The sequence below is a fragment of the Stenella coeruleoalba genome, assembly GCF_951394435.1.
Source record: "Stenella coeruleoalba genome assembly, chromosome: 20".
NCBI lineage: Eukaryota > Metazoa > Chordata > Mammalia > Artiodactyla > Delphinidae > Stenella > Stenella coeruleoalba.
The window spans coordinates 41,911,824-41,930,302 of record NC_137166.1 but is presented as its reverse complement, the minus strand read 5'-3'; positions in this window follow the sequence as shown (position 1 = coordinate 41,930,302).

Here is an 18,479-nt window from a genome sequence, read left to right as displayed (position 1 = left end):
CCCAAATAAGAAGTGAAACAAGTATCCAAATACTTTGATCTCCTGTGTCCTCCCTTAAATGCTGGCTGGGATCACACATGGAGAAAGGCGTGTGTGGATACCCCAAACTTCTTCAGGGAAAGAAACTTCCCCCTTCTCAAGCCTTGGAGTGCTTGGGGGTGGGGGCGGGGAAGAGGGAGGCATGAGGAAGAGTGCTCCAGGCTCCCATTTGAGCAGAGACCCACTGAAAACTTGCCTGTCATGGGGCCACCCCCGTGACCCCATCGCCCCTCACCCCTCTCCCCTCGCCCGCTAGGTGCCTGCTGGAGCTTCTTTGTTTTGTGTTCAATACGGATGAATATATACATATAAATTAATACTTAGATGGGTATGAACTAAACTGTTTTAGGAAGCCACGTGGCGCTGTGATTAGTATTGGTATTCATGACTTAACATTTCTTTTCCCACTAGATGAAGTTTCTAAGATTTGCAAGGTACATGTCAAGGACGGGTGTATAAATGGATTTTTATTTATTCACAACTACAAGACTAATTGCTTCTCTTTGCCTCAAGGCCATGAGATTGGTTTTAATATGACACTTCAAAAGTATTCATGGAACTACAGAGATACTAAGTGTCATTGTTTAAGAGACAAATCTCACTGTGGTACTGGTGACCCTGCAAAGACGATGTTCCATTTCATTTTAAATTCCTCGATGTTTTTTTAAGCGTTTCACTTTATACCAGCTATATTAAAAATGCACAATTTAATTGAAACAAGAACTGACCATTTTGAAAGACCTTTATTTCCTTAATATTGCTGGGAACTTTGTTTTCATATTCCTGAATCCTTTTATTAAAGAGCTGAACTTTTTACGTGTCATTAAGAAGAGTAAGTTTGGGCCATAATTTATTCTCAAGTGTTTTAAAAGTTCCCGGCTAAATGTCAACCATCTTTTACATTGAGAGACTTGGACATGGGCTGTGATAGGCATTTAATGATCTGTGGTATATAGTGCAGTGGTGAGGTTTTGTTTTTTTTAATTGAAGATGTATAATTAGGACTGAAAACATACTGAAACATCTTATGAAATACATCTTGTTTCATTACTATAGTCCAAGAGATGAAATGGGATGTGAGTCTAATCAGAATGGAACTTGCTTCGTCAGTAGATTTGACGAGCACTTGAGCAGTTATGGTTCACGTATTTTAAAAAGTGGGTTCCAACCTGAGCTTGCTTTGAGGCTGCTCTGCATGGGCTCACATGAAGCCGATGTGGGTCAGGCCCTGCATCAAGGTGTTGTGGACAAGACCTCTGTCTCCGGATGTTTCAAAGCGACTTCCAGTGTGACTTTGTATTTTGCTGTTGCTGTGTGCAGACTATATTTTAAGATCAAGACCTTAGTAAGAAGATGAGGTCCCAAAGTCTGCTGAACTCAACCTTCTCAGGAAGTCTGTGACCAGATAGCAGATGTACAGACTGAGACACAGCTGCTGCCCTCCGAGAGGGGAGAGTGTGAGGGTAGGGGGATGGGGAGAGGCTGGGGTGTTAGGGCTGTCTGCTCCGCCACCCCCAGGCTCGCTGGGGTGAAAGCCAGGCCCTCCCAGGTCTGCGCCCACCTCCTGGTGGGCAGAGATGGCCCCTGACCAGGCTAGGACAGAGCCAGCCTGGCCCAGAGATCACAGTCTGACATCCGCTTGGCCTCTGCCTCCATTCCAGGAATCCCCCAGTCTTCCCTGTAGGGCCCCAGTGAATCTGGAAACTAAAGGGAGTGATAAAATGTGGGATTGTTAGCGCCGCGCCCTGCAAACAGGGCCTCCTGACTGTCAGCCAGGTGACCGGCTCCCTGGAGAGCAGCGGTCCAAACCTGACTGAGGGATGGCAGGTGGGGGCCAACTGCCTGTCCTTGAAGTTAATAAAACAAGACCAGCCGGCTCTCACGGAGCTCTGCTCAGTCCCCAGCACTATGCTTAGTGGGATTTCTGGTTTCTGATGGGAGGGAAAGCAGGGCCTGTCTCCAGGGGCTACAGACCACCCCCTCCTTCTTGCCTTCTGCCTGCAGCCCAGGTATGCTGCTCAGAACCAAACGAACCTGCCCTCCCCGGCAGCCAGCATCAGGGTGACAGCGATGAGACAAGACTGAGATCTCCTGACCAGGAATCCTAACATGGTGGTGGCCTGGGGATGACCTCTGGGGGACCAGGGCCCCCTCCTCCAACTTGATCAATATTCTGCATCTGAGCCTTCTTCCCAAGAGAAGTTTCAGCACGTTTACCAGATTTTCAGAGTCTGTGTGAGTTGGGCGCAAGTAAGAAAACCTACCTCACAATGGGCTTCACGATAAGGAAGGTGGATTCTTTTGCATGATGGCACGTGGGAGGCAGAGTGGTCCTGGAGTCCATTCAGAGACTCAGCGGAGGATTCAAGGACCCAGGCTCTCTCCACTTTCCCCTGCCGCCCTCTGCATGTTCTCCTGTCCTTACGCCAGGTCCTCTCTGGTCTCAAGATATTGTAGCTCAAACCTTGCTATCTCCCTGGACATGCGTGGAGACCAGGGAAGTGATCCAGTGGCCCTCACAGCCCTCTTTGGCACACCACTGGCCAACTGGCAAGCCAGTCCCGGGGAAAGCGTGGACCAATCAGGTCTAGCCCTGGCCTGTGAGGGGCTGGGGTTGCTGCCCTGGGCCGTGGGGTGGAAGGTAGACCCTGGGCACAGTCAGGATCTGCCTTGGGGGAAGGAGGAGAGGATGGGCTTTGTGCTGGGGGCCCCAAAGGTGAAGAGCTGTTGACCAGAACCCTGAGCTGGAAGGAAGGTAGAAGCTGAACAGGAAAGAGTCCCCAAACCCCAAAGGGCACCTCCAGAGAGGCTGCAACAGAGATGATGCTCCAGGTCCTTCTAGGGCCCCAGGAGACCCCTGACCTGGCAGAGTAGGGCTGCCCTCAGGCAACCAAGCCAGGCCACTGACCCCAGGCCCTCTGACCTCCTCACCTCTGGCTTCTTCTCAGGGCTCCTTCTCTCGAGCTGCATCAGTGAAGTCCCAAGGTCCTCCCAGCAGCCCTTCAAGGTATGGAGACGAGGCTGTTCCCTGCAAAAGCACCTGGCGTTCATCAGGGCAATCAACATGTGCTGCTCTCCCCATGCAACACACAGAAAAGAATTCCAGAAAGGTGAGGCTATTGCAGTTGCTGGGGGCCAGTGAGGCCCTCTCTAGGGTCCTCCAGGTCTCTCAATCAATGTCAGGCTGGCTCGGATCCCTGGGAGGACACCCTTCAATACCAAGTCCTGTCCCTAAATGACTGTGTGGCTGCCACTCTGGCTCCAGGTGACCATCAAAGTGGCCCCGGGGTCACAGGACTAGGGGCCCTGCAGATGAATTTACATGGGCCTGAGGGAGAGCAAGAGTTGAGACAGTGAGGCAGCCTTTGATCAGTCATCAACCCTGCCCAGGGCTCCTTCCTCTGGCCAAAGGTCCGTACACTGACCCTCTTCCATGTCACAGGCAATTCATTTGCCTTGGGCCTAGGCTTTAGGGAGACCGTCTATGCGTGGCATGAACTTGGAAGTCTGAGTACAACTGGGTGACCTTGGGTTTCATCTCGCAGAGTCCCACTATCCTCCCATGTAACGTGAGAATAGTAATGACGAGGAGCTGATGCCCTCGCTGGGAGGATTCACGGTGAGAGCAGGTGCAGAGAACTCGGCTCAGGCCGGTGTGAGAGCTCTTGGAAGGGTGATGGTTGCTTGCTTCCAACTGACCTTCCTAGAATCTCTGGTGGGGCTGTAGTTACACCTCCGGATCCTACTCCGGGTGCTGTTGGCCCAACACCCACCTACAGGAGACACACAGAAGCTGGGGAAGATGAGAGGGATGGAGGCCCCCTGACTCCAAGATTTGGGGGTTGAAACCTTGTGATTGTATAATTAAGACAAACATGTATACGTTAAAGGGGAGAATGTAAAAGTTGCCTAACATTTAAAGATAAAACACAAAACTTCAGAGAAATCTCATGCTTGCTGTGGGCCATGCCTCTGGGGTGGGGCTAGGAAGTATCCTCAGGCTCCTCTGAGCTCAGGGCGCTTGGGGGTGGATGGAATCACAGGTTGGGACCCAGGGGGCAAAGAGGAGCCCCAGAGGCCAACAAGGGTCTGCTGATAAATTCTTCTCATTTTTCAAACTGTGAAACTCTTTACTGTCTTTTTAAAAGTAATTTTAAGTTTCAGTAAACACTGCATGATCATTGTGAAACACACACACACACACACACACACACACACACACACACACAGTGAGATGTACAAAGGAGAAACGAAAATTGGTTTCTCCTTCCCCGACAGCATTGAGTCAGTAATTTGGTGTTTGTCCAGCCATTCGTCTTCCCGTTCACGTACACACACAGAGACACAATTACATAGACTAGCACAGATATGCACACACGTACACACACTCAAGGACACACAAACACAGTCACAGACACATACAGCCACAGAGACACATACAGTTGCACAGAGACACACACACAGATATGCAGGTACACACACGATCACATGCAAGTGGCAAACACAAAGGGACACGCACACACATAGTGTTGCACAGGTGCAGATACACATGGAGCCTCATAGAACCACAGACACGTCGTGTGCACACCGTCCAAGCAGGTGTGCAAACATGCACATGTGCACATGGTTTTTAAACTATGGCATCAAACTACTCATACTAATCCGCAGTCTGTCTTCCCCCTTCTGTGTATTTCAAAATATAGAAAATAATCTAACAAATATCTATACACTCACCACCCAGGCATGGCAAATATTAACAGCTCAAATATTTGCTTCAGATTCCTATTTAAAAATCAGATGAAACGATACAGACCAGTTAAAACCTCTCCCTTCTTCCCCCACCCTGTAATTACTGCCCAGAAGTTGCCACATTCCTGCGCACCTTTTTATACTTTTTGCGACACACGAATGTATTCATAAACAATGATGACATTTGTGTCTGCTTTAAACTTTCACATAACTGGTATCCAACGGGTGCCTCCTCTTGCATTGTGTTTTGGCCACTTGCTCTTCTCACATCCCTGGGCCTGGTAGGTGCCCCTCCTTGTCACCCCTCTGATCCATGCAGTGGCCTCTGCCTCCTGCCCTGGCCCCCACCCCTCAGCCAGCTCTTCTGTGTATATAGGCCAAGGGCCCCCAAAGGCCTCTTCCATTGGAATTGGGTCTTTGATGCTGAAAACAGTGGTTTCTGGCCACTGTGGTGTCAGAGGTAAGGAACGGCCCCTCCTCCAGCTCCCACCTCCCAGCAGGCTGCTTTTGGAAGAGGTGTTTGGATGTGGTGTTTGCTGTTTGGATCCTCCTCCCCTCCCCCTCCTCCCTTTCCCCATCCTCCTCCTCCCTCTCTCCTCTCCCCCCCTTCTCCCCCTCCCTCCACCTCTGTCTCTCCCTCTCTCCCTCCATCTCCTTCCACCTCTAGGCGATGCAAGCCTCTGGCTGAAAAGCTGGAAGGTCACCCAAGGAAGTGCAAAACGAAAAGGCATCTTGATATATCTCAAAATATTATCTCCAGACTAATTTTGACGGTTCTGTTTCTGCATTCAGGTCTCTTACCCTTTTAGAATTAACTTTTGTTTGTGGTTTGAGGTCAGGATCTAAAAAAGAATTTGTTTTTCAAAATGTCTAGCCAGTCTTCCGGGTGAATCAACTAGTAAAAATTTTATATTAGGCTTTTGACTGGGACTGGGGAGAATCGAGGTCTTATTTTTGCTTTCTAATAGAGGAATGTGGGATTACAGGTAAATTGTAAAAAATTAAAACATTTGTTATTTTCGTAATTAGAATTAGTTACAAATTAGCCCCCCTCCCCTCCACACACACCCTGGCAATCTCATATTCCTCTTCCTAGAGAACCTCAGTTTGGTATGTGATAGATTAAATTATTGATACCAGTTTTTCCCTGCCCTGTAGTGGCTTTAGACATCTATACCCTTGCCATGGCACCATGCTCGGCAGAACGTACTCCTCCACTCCCCAATCCTGGGCTTCACCAAAGGGAAGTTAGCAGATGCAGCACAAGGAGCAGTGGCTTGAAGTATACTCCCGCAGCTGAGCTTGCCTCTCGAGCTTCTGCCATTGCAGTAGGAAGAAAATGCCCCAGGCAACTGCTGACCCTCCAGGTTGAGCCCCAGAATGAGACACGTGGGGTGGGGCTGCACCAGCAACCATGACACATGAGAAATAAATGCTTATTGTTGTATGCCACTGATATTATGTGTTTCTTTGTCACACAGCAAAAGCTGACTGATACAAACTGTATCCTTTTGTGTGTGTGTGTGTGTGTGTGTGTGTGTGTGTGTACAATCCCAATCCAATGTGAGTGGGAATGTATATACTATACATATATATGATACATTTTATTCTATGATTTATAATTATATATTTATTATAGATTATATATAACATAGATAGTATATAAAATTATATATGTGTGTATATTATATATGTTTGTTTATTTATTATACACCTTGGCCCACCCCTGACATTTGCAGGGACCAGAACAAGAGCATAAATGGAGATCCACCTTTTTTATTAATTTTATTAATTTTTTATTAGAGAATAGTTGATTAAAAATGTTGTGTTAGTTTCTGCTGTACAGCAAAGTGAATCAGTTATACATATACACATATCCATTCTTTCTTAGTTTTTTTCCCATATAAGTCATTACAGAGTTTTGAGTAGAGTTCCCTGTGCTATACCGTAGGTTCTTATTAGTTATCTATTTTATATATAGTAGTGTGTATATATCAATCCCAATCTCTCAGTTTATCGCCCCCCTCTTACCCCCTGGTAATCATAAATTTGTTTTCTACATCTGTGATTCTATTTCTGTTTTGTAAATAAGTTCATTTGTACCATTTTTTTAGATTCCACACACAAGCGATAACATGATATTTGTCTTTCTCTGTCTGACTTACGTCAGTTAGTATGATCATCTCTAGGTCCATCCATGTTGCTGCAACGGCCTTATTCCATTCTTTTTTATCGCTGAGTAATATTCCATTGTCTGTAGGTACCACATCTTCTTTACCTATTCATCCATCTGTGGACATTTAGATTGCTTCCATGTCCTGGCTATTGTAAACAGCACTGCAGTGAACATTGGGATGCTTGTATCTTTTCGGATTATGGTTTTCTCCAGATATATGCCCAGGAGTGGGCTGCTTCTGGCCTTTAATCCCTTAAAGCCACCACAGAGCTCTTTCTCAGGTCACCAGGGACCTACATCACCTCCATTTCTCAGCCCTCACGTCACTCCACCTCTCAGCAGCCTTTCGCTCAGCCAGCCACTCCTCCCCTCCCTCAGCTTGACGGTGATCTGTGCTGCCCAAGAGCTCCCAGCTCTCTTCCTCTGTGAACTCCCTCCCCGCCCCCTCTGAGGTGAGGGGAGGCCCCCAAAATGTGAGACAAGCCCGAGGAGCTGTGTGCCACGCCACACGCCTTCCCTGCCTGGGCAGTTGTGGAAGCTGGTTTTGAGATGGAGCCTCTGTCAACCCAGTTCCCAAGTGACCATGATGAGCAGAGACCCTGCTAACCCACGTTGGCCCCCTAGAGTGAGGGAGAAATAAACTTCAGTCTTTTGCAGCCTTTGAGATCTTAGGGATATTCGTTTCTGCAGCATAACTGCCCCTGGACTGGCTGCTGCACTTGACATCTGCAGAGCAAACCTCGCACGTGTTTCTTTCCCCTCTTACTCAGCCCACTGCTTTTCAGTTTTGTTTGCTGGCTCAGCCCCCCTATCTGGCCATTCCCAGGCCTCCTCCTTCTCTCCTCTCACAGGTTATCCTTCCGTAATCTCACTCACAGCACTTCTGCATGACAATGACTCACAGATTTACACCTCCTCCCACCTGCAGGTCCCGCTGCCTCCCCACTTGATAACTCCCAGGGGATGTCTCAGAGGTTCCTCAGACTCAACATATCCTGACTCAGACTCATGATCTTGCCCCCCCACTTCAAACCTGGCCTCCCCCTGGTTTCCCCATCTTTCCTGCCACTCACTTGTGCAAGCTAGAACCTGGGAGTCATCCAGGAGCCTCCTTCTCCTTGATCCTCTTCTCCATTTCCCATCTCCGTCCATCACCAGGGACTATCTAATTACCCATCCACGTTTCTCTATCACCACCTGCACCACCCTGGTCCAGCCACCTTCTCATCTCATCTGGATGCTTGAAGGACTATCTTTTTGTCCTCATTGCTGTCAGTCTTGCCCTCACAATTTATTTTCCTCATGCCAGCCAGAAGGATCTTTTCAAAAGATCGTGTAACCGCTTGCTTAAACCTTGTCAAGGCTTCCCTTGCTCTAAGAGAAGATAACACCACCCTCAGTGGTGCATGCGGACTGGCCCACCTCAGGGTCCCACTTCCCTGCTCCCCCTCAGGGAGGGCTCCTCCCTGGAAGCAGGCTCTGAGGTGGAGATTATCAAAGGAGGTTTCTTACAGAGTGCTTTTGCATCAACATTCGTGAAAGGGAGGGCAAGGAAGGAGTGGGCAGAGGGAGAAGCTGAGCTCTTATCAGTCTCTACAGAGGTCTCAGCTGACCCCACAAGGAGCGCAGAGTCGTCCCCCACATGGGGCAAGTGTGCTGTGCTTCTGTGCCACCATATTGGTGGCTGGATGTGTCTTTGGATGTGGGGTGTAACCTTGGGCAAGGCGTCTCTTTTCACCCGAGGCATTCTCTGAAGGGAGCTGATGGCTAAAGGCTTTCTGCAGGCAACACTCCCAGAAGTTGGGGGAATAAGTTCTTTCGTACTGAAGGGGGATTTGGTGGTGCAAGAAATGTCCGACACAGTCCATCCCTTGCATGACCAGGCTCTACTTTTTCATAAACATGCAGGGAGCAGCTCCTCCAGGATTCTGGTGGGCCTCTGCCTGGGGGAATTTAGAAGAGAGGGTTAGTGAGGTTAACTACAGCCTCCACTGCTGCAGTTGGTCTTGAGGCTACAATCGATATTAATCTTCCCTTGCCTTCGTTATCCGTTCTGGATTCCCCCCCACGACTGTTCTGGTCTCAGTGGCTTACCTGGTGGAGTAACCAGACCCTCATCCCTGAGGGGTCTGAGACCCTGGCACACATGACCTTCTCAGGCCAGAGTTGCTGCCCTTGCCCATTTACTGTCAAAACTGGGCTGGGAAATACCACCAAGCAAGTGGATTAACCAGGCACCGAATCTCTCTCTCCGTGCTCCCTACTGTATAACAAAAGTGCTCCCTCTTTCTGATGATCAGGGTCCATTACCCCTGCCAAGATGGTGAATCTTCTTTCTTGCTGGTCCCTTGGCACGAGGAGCCTCAGGTGTCCTCACGTGTCCAGGCAGCATCTATAGCCATAATTCACAGAACTCTTACTGTGGTCCTTGACAGGAGCATTCTTTATGAGAACCAGGCTCTCTAAACCCTAAGAGCCCAAGATTGTGGGAAGCACAAATTTCCCAAGTGGGTGGCTAGGAGTGACGACAAGCAGGACACTCTTCCTTCCACTCCTTGGTTCCCAGACCCATCTTACCTGCAACATAGTGTATTCATTGCCGATCGCTGTTGTAATAAATTACCCCAAACTTGGTGAGTTAGAACAAAATTAATTTATTATCTTACAGTTCAGGACGTCAGAGTCTGAAACGTATCTCATTGGGCTAAAACTCAAGCTGCATTCTTTCTGGAGATTCTAGGGGAAAAGCCATCGCCTTGCCTTTTCCAGCCCCTAGAGCCTGGCTCGTTCCTAGTCTCATGGTCCTTTCCATTATCAAAGCCAGCTGTGGCTGGTTGAATCTTCCTCACACTGCATCGCTCTGACGCTCTCTTGCTTCCCTCTTTCACTTAGAAGGACATTGTCCCCACCCAGATAATTCAGGATAATCTCCCCATCTCAAGATCCTTAATTTAATCACACCTGCAAAGTCCCTTTTGCCAAGTAAAGGGAACATATTCACAGGTTCTGGGAATTAGGACATGGACTCTCTGGGGGAACGGGTTGTTATTCTGCAGACCACACACAAGTAGACCCATGTCGACCTATTGTTGATTTAAAGTGTACCCTTTGCTCTGGAAAATGGCACCCCATCTTTGCAAAATATTAACTCCGAGCTAGTGCTTAGGTGTGCTTGTAACAGGCTCTTCCGTTGCTTTATCAGATTGGCAGATTCAGGGTGATATAGGAAGCGTTATGACCAGTGCAAATTACAGTCGTTTGCCTCCCCTCGTACCTCCATTGCTGACACAATGTTTTGCGGGACCCTGTGTGGGTGCATCAAATACTCTGTAAGCCCTTGTATAGTTGTCTGGCTTAGGCCCTGTGGGCAGGAAAAGCAAATCTGTACCCAGAATATATGTTTACTCCTAAGAAAATGAACCACTGCTCCTTTCAGGATGAAAGGGTTGCAGTGTGGTCAACTTGGATCTGTAGGTTGGTGCCCTCAAGGAATGGCACTGTGTGTAGGACTTAGCTTTGGCCTCTGTTGCTGGAAGATTGAACATTCAGCAGCAGCAGCAGCTGGATCAGCCTTGCTGGGTGAGATCCCATGCTGTTAGACTTCTTCATAGCCTCCGCCCTGCCACTTGTGCCAGCAGTGAAGAGGTCAATGACAGGAGCTGGTTGACGTCACTTGGCCAAGTCATTCTGTTGACTTGGTTGTTTAGTGCCTCTTCTATGATGGATGCTCTCCAGTGAGAAAGAAAGCTTCACACTTTGTGCCATGTCCCATCCACATGATTGCCCCAGATAGCCTAGCTTCTAATCAATCTCCTTCTAGTCTCCCAACTAGAAACCCTATTAGGTTTCTATTGGGCGTCTATTTCCATCAAAGAGGATCGCAGGTGCTCTGCCCAAAGGTCTACAGCTCTACCCATTGGAAGGATTTCAGTCTACAATGCTCTCTCAGGGTCAATCCTGAGTGGGGCTGCAGTGCAGGCACCACTTATTTTCTTAACTTGCTTCCACATACCAAGCCAACACCTCTGTGAACAAAGCTGGTCTTTCATCAGCTGGTCATACCCCTCACCATGTGGCCGTAGGTGTGAATCAATGGAGAGGGCTTGTGCAACAGTGGTGGATAACAAGGTAGTCTAGGCTACCTGCTTGCACACCTTGCTTATGGCTTCTCATCCTGCTCATACTTGGTCTTAGATGTTCCACTTCTGTCTTATGATGGATGCTGCTGGGTCCACTTGACCTTCTGACTTGGTGGGTCTGACGGAACTCAGCTCATGATGGGCAGCGCTACAGTCTGACTGTTTATGTCCTGCCAAATTCATATGTTGAAACCTTGACCCCCCCCCCCAAATATGATGTCATTAGGAGGTGGGATCTCTGGGAGATTCTTAAGTCATAAGGGTGGGGCCCTCATGAATGAGATTAGTGCCTTATAAAAGAGGCTCCAGAAAGATCCCTGGCCCCTTCCACCACATAAGGACATGGTGAGAAAATGCTGGTTATGAACTAGAAAGAGTGTCTTCACCCAGGCATGCTGGTGCCATGATCTTGGACTTCCCAGCCTCTAGAACTGTGAGACATAAATATTTGCTGTTTATAAACTATCCAGTTTATGGTATTTTATTATAGCAACCCAGACAGACTAAGACAGGCAGTTATGGCTGCATTTTCACTTGGTGTCCCATGGTCGGTCTATACCAGGGCCCATAGCATGCTGGGAACAGCTTTTCAAAGGATTTATAATTTTCCACATGGCATGGCCTTGTGACAGAACCTTAAGAGTCTGCATTGTAATCCTCCCCTTGGGGCTTGCCAAAAACTCCACATGGTATCTTTTCCCAGTGCTGATAACCTCCAATACCATAGGATCCTCTGGGTCGCACAGCCTGGGTTGGCACCTCTTGCATCATAGCCTGGACCTGCTGCAAAGTCCTTTCCATCTCTGAACTGAATCAAAGCCAGCAGCTTTTCATGTCTCCTGGTATGTGGTCTGGAGTAGTATGTGGACGGTGCCTTCAGAACCCAAGGAGACCTACCGAGAATTATACTTCCTTCTTTGAGGTGGAAGGTGCAAGATGCCATTGTTTGTCCTATGCTTTGGTTGCCCTGGCATGCTCCAGACCACTGCAGCTCCTAAAAGTTTTATTGTTATGACAGGCTCCTCAGACCTCACTGGGTTCACCCTCCTAAGCTTTGGAGTGCATGGGTCTTACTCAGGCCCACAGTGTACTAGCCACTTCTTGTTCATTCATTCTGATGAGCACGAGGTTATTGATATGGCAGACCAATATATTTTGCAGGATGTGGGGCCAATCCAGATCTTTGGGGCTTATAATTGGACAGAGGCCTGGAGAGTTGATGTATTTCTGGGGCAAGACTGTGAATGTACACTGTTATCCATTCCAACGGTCTCGTTTTTGCAGGGGCAAACCGGTCAGTTCAACAGAGCTATAATGAGGACCACTACCCTTAGATCCTTTAGCTTTTAAAAGGTAGCACCATGGGAATTCCCTGGCGGTCCAGTGGTTAGGACTCTGCGCTTTCACTGCCGAGAGCCTGGGTTCAATCCCTAGTAGGGGAACTCTTGTAAGCCCCACAGTGCGGCCAAAAAAAAGGTAGCTCCAATATCTGCCACCACCCTCCCCCTCCCCCAACTGGGATGCGATATTGTTTTTGTTTTTTGCTTTTTTTTAACATCATTATTGGAGTATAGTTGCTTCACAGTGGTGTGTTAGTTTCTGCTGTATAACAAAGTGAATCAGCTATACCTACACATATATCCCCATATCTCCTCCCTCTTGCATGCAATATTGTTTTTTATATACTGTCTTGGAAGCAGACAGAGGGCAGTTTCAGAGGCTTCCTCTCTGCCTGCCCCACTACAAAAGCTCTCACCCCACAGGCCAAGGAGTCAAAGTGGGGCTTGTGACAATTACTAAGTCTCTAATTACACTTTGGGGAGTGGGGAAATGACCACTGGGTGAATCTGTGGATTCAGTGGATCCACTGTAAGCCAGGCTTGGGCCAGCATTCCATCTGTTACCTGGCCTGTACGTCCCCACTCTAATGGAGGGCCGCCGTGACACATCAGAGCTCAGCATATCTATATCAAGGTGGACCCTGTCCAATGTCTTAGACTTACTTGGGTAGCCTCTTTCCCCAGGGTATCTTTGGAGAAGGACTGGGGGGATGATTACTAGATATTCTTGCTTTATGTTACAGGCTCATCCTGGAGGCTTGATTTCTCCTTCAGTCATTGGGTTCCTGGTCTGAAAACTGACTTACCTCCAGAAACTGGGCAAGGAATCATGACATTTTTTTTGGTTGGGAGGATTGCCCTTAGGCTCCTGATTATCCGTTCTTGATTTCTTTGATTGTACAGATTGAGTGTAACATTTGTTGGCTGCCCATCTATTTTGCCTCCAGGGAACCCCTTGTTCTCGAGGACCTGCTGTAGGCCAGGTCACCTGGGGCCACTCTGACCGGACCACCCACTATAACGAGTGCCTCCACCTCTCTTCAGATGGGCAAATGTCACCACTAGACCTCTATTTCTTTTGGGTTCTCTTGCCCCATTGCTGTCAGTGACCCTTGTGCCACAAGAGCTGATCCTACCAGCAGCCCGGTGCCCAGATGGGAGCCGTCACCCATCATCTCAGTGATGCTGGAGCTCCTCTCATGCACACATTCCCTGCTGCTTGGGTGAGTGGTGTGTCTACCCCTTACCCAACATAGTCCTCCACCGGTTTTCCCTGCCTTGGGGCTTAAGCACATTCAGTCTAGCTTGCCCACTTTGCAGAGCCCTTTAAGTCCCCTTTCCACCATGACTTTTTCCATGCTTCTAGCAGAATTTCTGCACCATCTTTCATGGTCCTTGCTAGGGAATCTTGCATCCCAGGAAAGTGCTCTCACATTGATAAGCTCTCCAATCGTTCCAACCTCACGTGTCTCTCCCTGCTCCCCCGTGGACTTTGGATGACGCACCTTCAAACTCCAGTCCCACCTGTGCTCTCCTGGCTCCTGCCAGGACCCAAGGGCTATAGTTCCTTTTCTTCCTTATCAAGTCCAGCACTGCCTTGGCCCAGTCATGGTGTGACTTGACCCCTAATTAATAGGTCTAGTGGCCAGAAGGGGAGGTGGGGGCAGATCCTGGAGGGGCTGTATAATGTCTTGCAGAGCAGAGATCTCTGCATTTCTTCAAGCAATAGTGGAGCATTGGTTCTTAATAGGGAAGAATGGGTCACTTCTGCAGGCTCAGAGCGTTCAAGACAATCCAGGGGTTTCAGATTCGGGGTGCGTCAACTCAGATGTCCCATCTGAAACGTCAGGGTGCCATCCTCTCCCCATCAGAGTATGATCTTGACACAGAGCTACTTAGGTTGAGTTTAATCTTCTTTGCTGTAGCCTTGATCATGTCAAGGCTTTTTTTTTTTTGGTAGCGCCATGCGGCTTGTGGGATCCTAGTTCCCCAACCAGGGATCAACCGGGGATCGAACCCGGGCCCTTGGCAGTGAAAGCGCGGAGTCCTAACCACTGGATCGCTAGGGAATTCCCCAAGTTTAATCTTCTTTGGAACTTGGCTGCTCTGAGATTCTCCACCTTGTCTGCCTTCCTGCTACAGGACTCAGGGACCTCCTTTCGGCACAATATTGTAAATCAACTATACTTCAATTATTTCACACTTAACTCTTTTTATTTTTTTTTAAAAGATGTTGGGGGTAGGAGTTTATTAATTAATTAATTTATTTATTTTTGGCTGTGTTGGGTCTTCGTTTCTGTGCGAGGGCTTTCTCTAGTTGTGGCAAGCGGGGGCCACTCTTCATCACGGTGCGTGGCCCTCTCGCTATCGCGGCCTCTCTTGTTGCAGAGCACAGGCTCCAGACGCGCAGGCTCAGTAGTTGTGGCTCACGGGCCTAGTTGCTCCGCGGCATGTGGGATCCTCCCAGACCAGGGCTCGAACCCGTGTCCCCTGCATTAGCAGGCAGATTCTCAACCACTGTGCCACCAGGGAAGGCCCCCCCCACCCTTAACTCTTAATTGCTCTCAGCCTTTGGTTATCTTTTTTCAAAGTGTTAGTCAAGTTTGGCAACAGCCACCTAATTCCACCGAATTTGCTTTCCCCTGATATTTCTCAGGTGTCTGAATAGTTGCCCTCAGCTGTTGCATTTCCTTCCACAGGTAAACGATCTCAATTCATCAAAGGTGAAAGTGATAACAATTGCACTGTCACCTTGTTGTAAGAGGAGCTACCCCCCTACCACTGTCACCAGGCAGGCGAGATGGGTGAATCTGCTCCTGAATCCCACCCCAGCACCTGCTTTCTCAGCCTCCTCAGCCCTCGCTGCTGTAGGTGGGGTTCTCCGGGAAGCAGAACTCATTAGCATGCAAGAGGTTTATAAGGGAGAGTTCCTGGGATCAGCACTTGTGGAATGGAGGGGAAGAAAGCAGGATTAGATGGAGGGAGAAGTTGGGCTCTCACGCTGTGTCAGTTTCCTGTTGCTGTTATGAGAAATTGCCACAAATATTGTGCCTTAAAGCAACACAAATGTATTATCTTGCAGTTCCAGAGTTCAGAAGTTGAAAATGGGTCAACAGGGCTGTATTCCTTCCGTAGGCTTTAGGAAGTATGTGTATCCTTGCCTTTCCCAGTTTCTGGAGGCTTCCTGCATTCCTTGGTTCGTGGTTTCTTCCTTCCATCGCTCTGACCGCTGATTCCATCGTTTCCTCTCCTCCCTGACTCTGACCCTCTGCCTCACTTTATAAGGACACTGTGACTACATTGTGCCCACCTGGATGTGCCAGGATCTTCTCCCCATCTCATGATCCTTAATCGTAGTGGAAAAAAATCCCTTTTGCCCTGCTAACATATTCACAAATTCTGGGGATTACCACGTGGACATCTTTGGGGGCTGTTATTCTGTCCAGGCATGTGGAGCTTTGAGTCTGGACGACCCTTCATAATTGTTGGGTGAGGACGCTGGGCCTTTCTATTTCCATGTTGATTAGATATTGGGTGTGCTGTGACCCCAGGCAAGCAGCTGTCTTTAGCCTAGACAATCCCTTAAGAGGACTGCCTGCCAGCAGCACTGCTGACACTGGAGGGTCTTTACTCCTGAAGGGGATCTGGGGGGCTCATCATGGCATCCACCACAGCCCCTCTGCTCCAGCCCCAGCAACCGTCTTCCCTCCCTCACCTGGCCACACAATCTTTCACCCCAGGACATTTGCACATGCTCTTTCCTTGCTCTGCCACCTGTCTTGATCTTGGCTCCATCACCACTTCCTCCAGGAAGCCTTCCCTGACTTCTCTGTCTAGGTCATCTCCACCGTAGCCCTCCGAAGCTCATGATGCTACCCCTGCAGCATTACTCCTTCGTTAGCATCAGACTCCCCAGGTAGAGCAAGCTCTGCAAGACAAGGATGGGGTTTGCTTTTGCTCACTATTGTGTCCCCTTCACTGAGCACAGCGGGCCTCACATAACAAGTGCTCAGAAGGTATTTATTGAATAGGTGAATGAGAGGACCTACTGCTTTGTTCATTAGGTGGATCCATCATATTTGGCAACACGAGTGGATCACATTTGGTCCTTCTACTTCCCTACTGATGAATATTCAGGGTGTTTCCAGTCCTTTGGTAGTTCACATCATGCTGCAATGAACATTTTTCACGCATATTCTCATCTCCCTACCTGGAGTTTCTGCAGCACAGATTTCTAGAGATGGAACTGCTGGGCCCATCAGAGTGTCCCTGAGGCTGGGACTGGGAGTCAAGGGGCCTGTCCCTCCCTGGGCAGCAGTCCCTCCCCTGGTGAGTCCCCTGCTTGAGTTTCTGCCATGGGCACAGAAAGAGCAGGGGAAGTGGGTTCACAATGGGACAGAGAAGCATGAAACAGCCCACCGAGGGAGTGGAGGTAAGCCCGACAGAGAGAGCCTCGGTGGCACTCAGGGTCCCAGGCCCTGGGCTTCTGCAGTCCTGCTGTTAAGTCCCCGTCTTACTGGACCCCTCATCAGTCCTCCTTCACCTGAGATTGGTGCCAACAGGTTTCTTGTACTTGCTACCAAAAGGTCCCAGCTCTTATAAGATCCAATTCTTGTCACTGTTGTCTACATACGTGGCTTTTACATTCCTTCCTTGGGAGATGAGGGGTGTGTGTGTGTGTGAGAGAGAGAGAGAGAGAGAGAGAGAGAGAGAGAGAGAGACGGAGGGATCTGTGATAAACTTTTGTATATACTCCAGAGGTCCCTGAAAAGATGATGCATTCTCTGGGGGGTGCCAAGTTATATTTATGCTAACTATGGGCATGTCAGCGTGAGCCCCTCGTTGGCCCTGGCAGGGGGCCGGGCTGGGTCTCCGGGCCTGGCTCTGGGTCAGGGGTGGAAGGAGGGTGACGTGGCCAAGCACACTCTCAGACCTGGTGCCGGATCCCGTGTGCAGGGCCCGCGGTGTCAGCGGCTCCGGCGGGGTGGGGGCCTGGGGTGAGGGGCTGAGGGGGGCTACATCAGAGTCTGCGCAGCTTCCGGGGTTCGTGGCAGGGGCTGGCCGCAGGCTGGTCCGGGAGATGCTTCTGTGCCCCGTGGGCCGCCCCCCGCAGCGTTCCTGCAGGGGCAGCGGAAGCTCGAGCGACCCGTCCGAGTGGCTGAGGACCTATGTGGGGATCCCCACTCCCACTGTCATCCCACACGCTGGGCCCCGGTTCCGGGCGGGAGCACATGGGCCATCACCACGTGTCCCTAGCACGGCTCCTGGCACGTGTGACCATTCAGGAAACGCGGAGTGCGTGGGCGCCGACGGCCTTTGCCTTATCGTGGATCTTTTTTTTGACACAGAGAACCTGTCGCATCTCCCTGTCGTTTCCAGCACAAAATCCAATCTCCTTCTCGCGGCCAAGGGGTTCTGCCCTCCGCACCCCGCACACGTGCTGAAGGCGTGCACCCTGCCCGGACTTGAGCGCTCTCTGCCTCGGGGGTGGCCCCAATTCCTGTCCTTGGGGGCAGCCCTGCGGGGTCACATGCCCCCTCAGCCCTCGGGCTCCAGAGGCCTGTGACTGCGCGCCGGCCGCAACCCTGCCGGGGCCGGGCCCTCAGCCCCACCCTGGCTCCTCCCACCTTAGTTCACTCCGCACAGACCCCCATCAGGCTGCCAACCCTGGCTGCAACCCCACGGAAAGCCCAAGCCCTGAAAAATGATGGCGAATTTGTCCCTGTGCCATTAATTCTCCTGGGACTGAGGCCTCCCCCCAGGGTGGGTGCGGGGCTGGGGGACGGATGGCACCTGCTCGGCCTGCCAGGACTTTGCCAGTGGGTGGTGTGGATGGAGTTTCCCAAGTGAAATGCCGCGTGGAGATGAATGACCCCTGAGCTGTGGGCTCTGGACGCGCAAGGCCTGGGTGGAGCTGGTGGGGGAGCTCCGGGGCCTGGACAACCCCCTTCCCCCCGACCCCCCACCCCACGCCCGCCCCTTCAAGGAGGAGGGCTGCGGGCTCTTCACCTTCACCCAGGTTCCCAGGATCTCCCA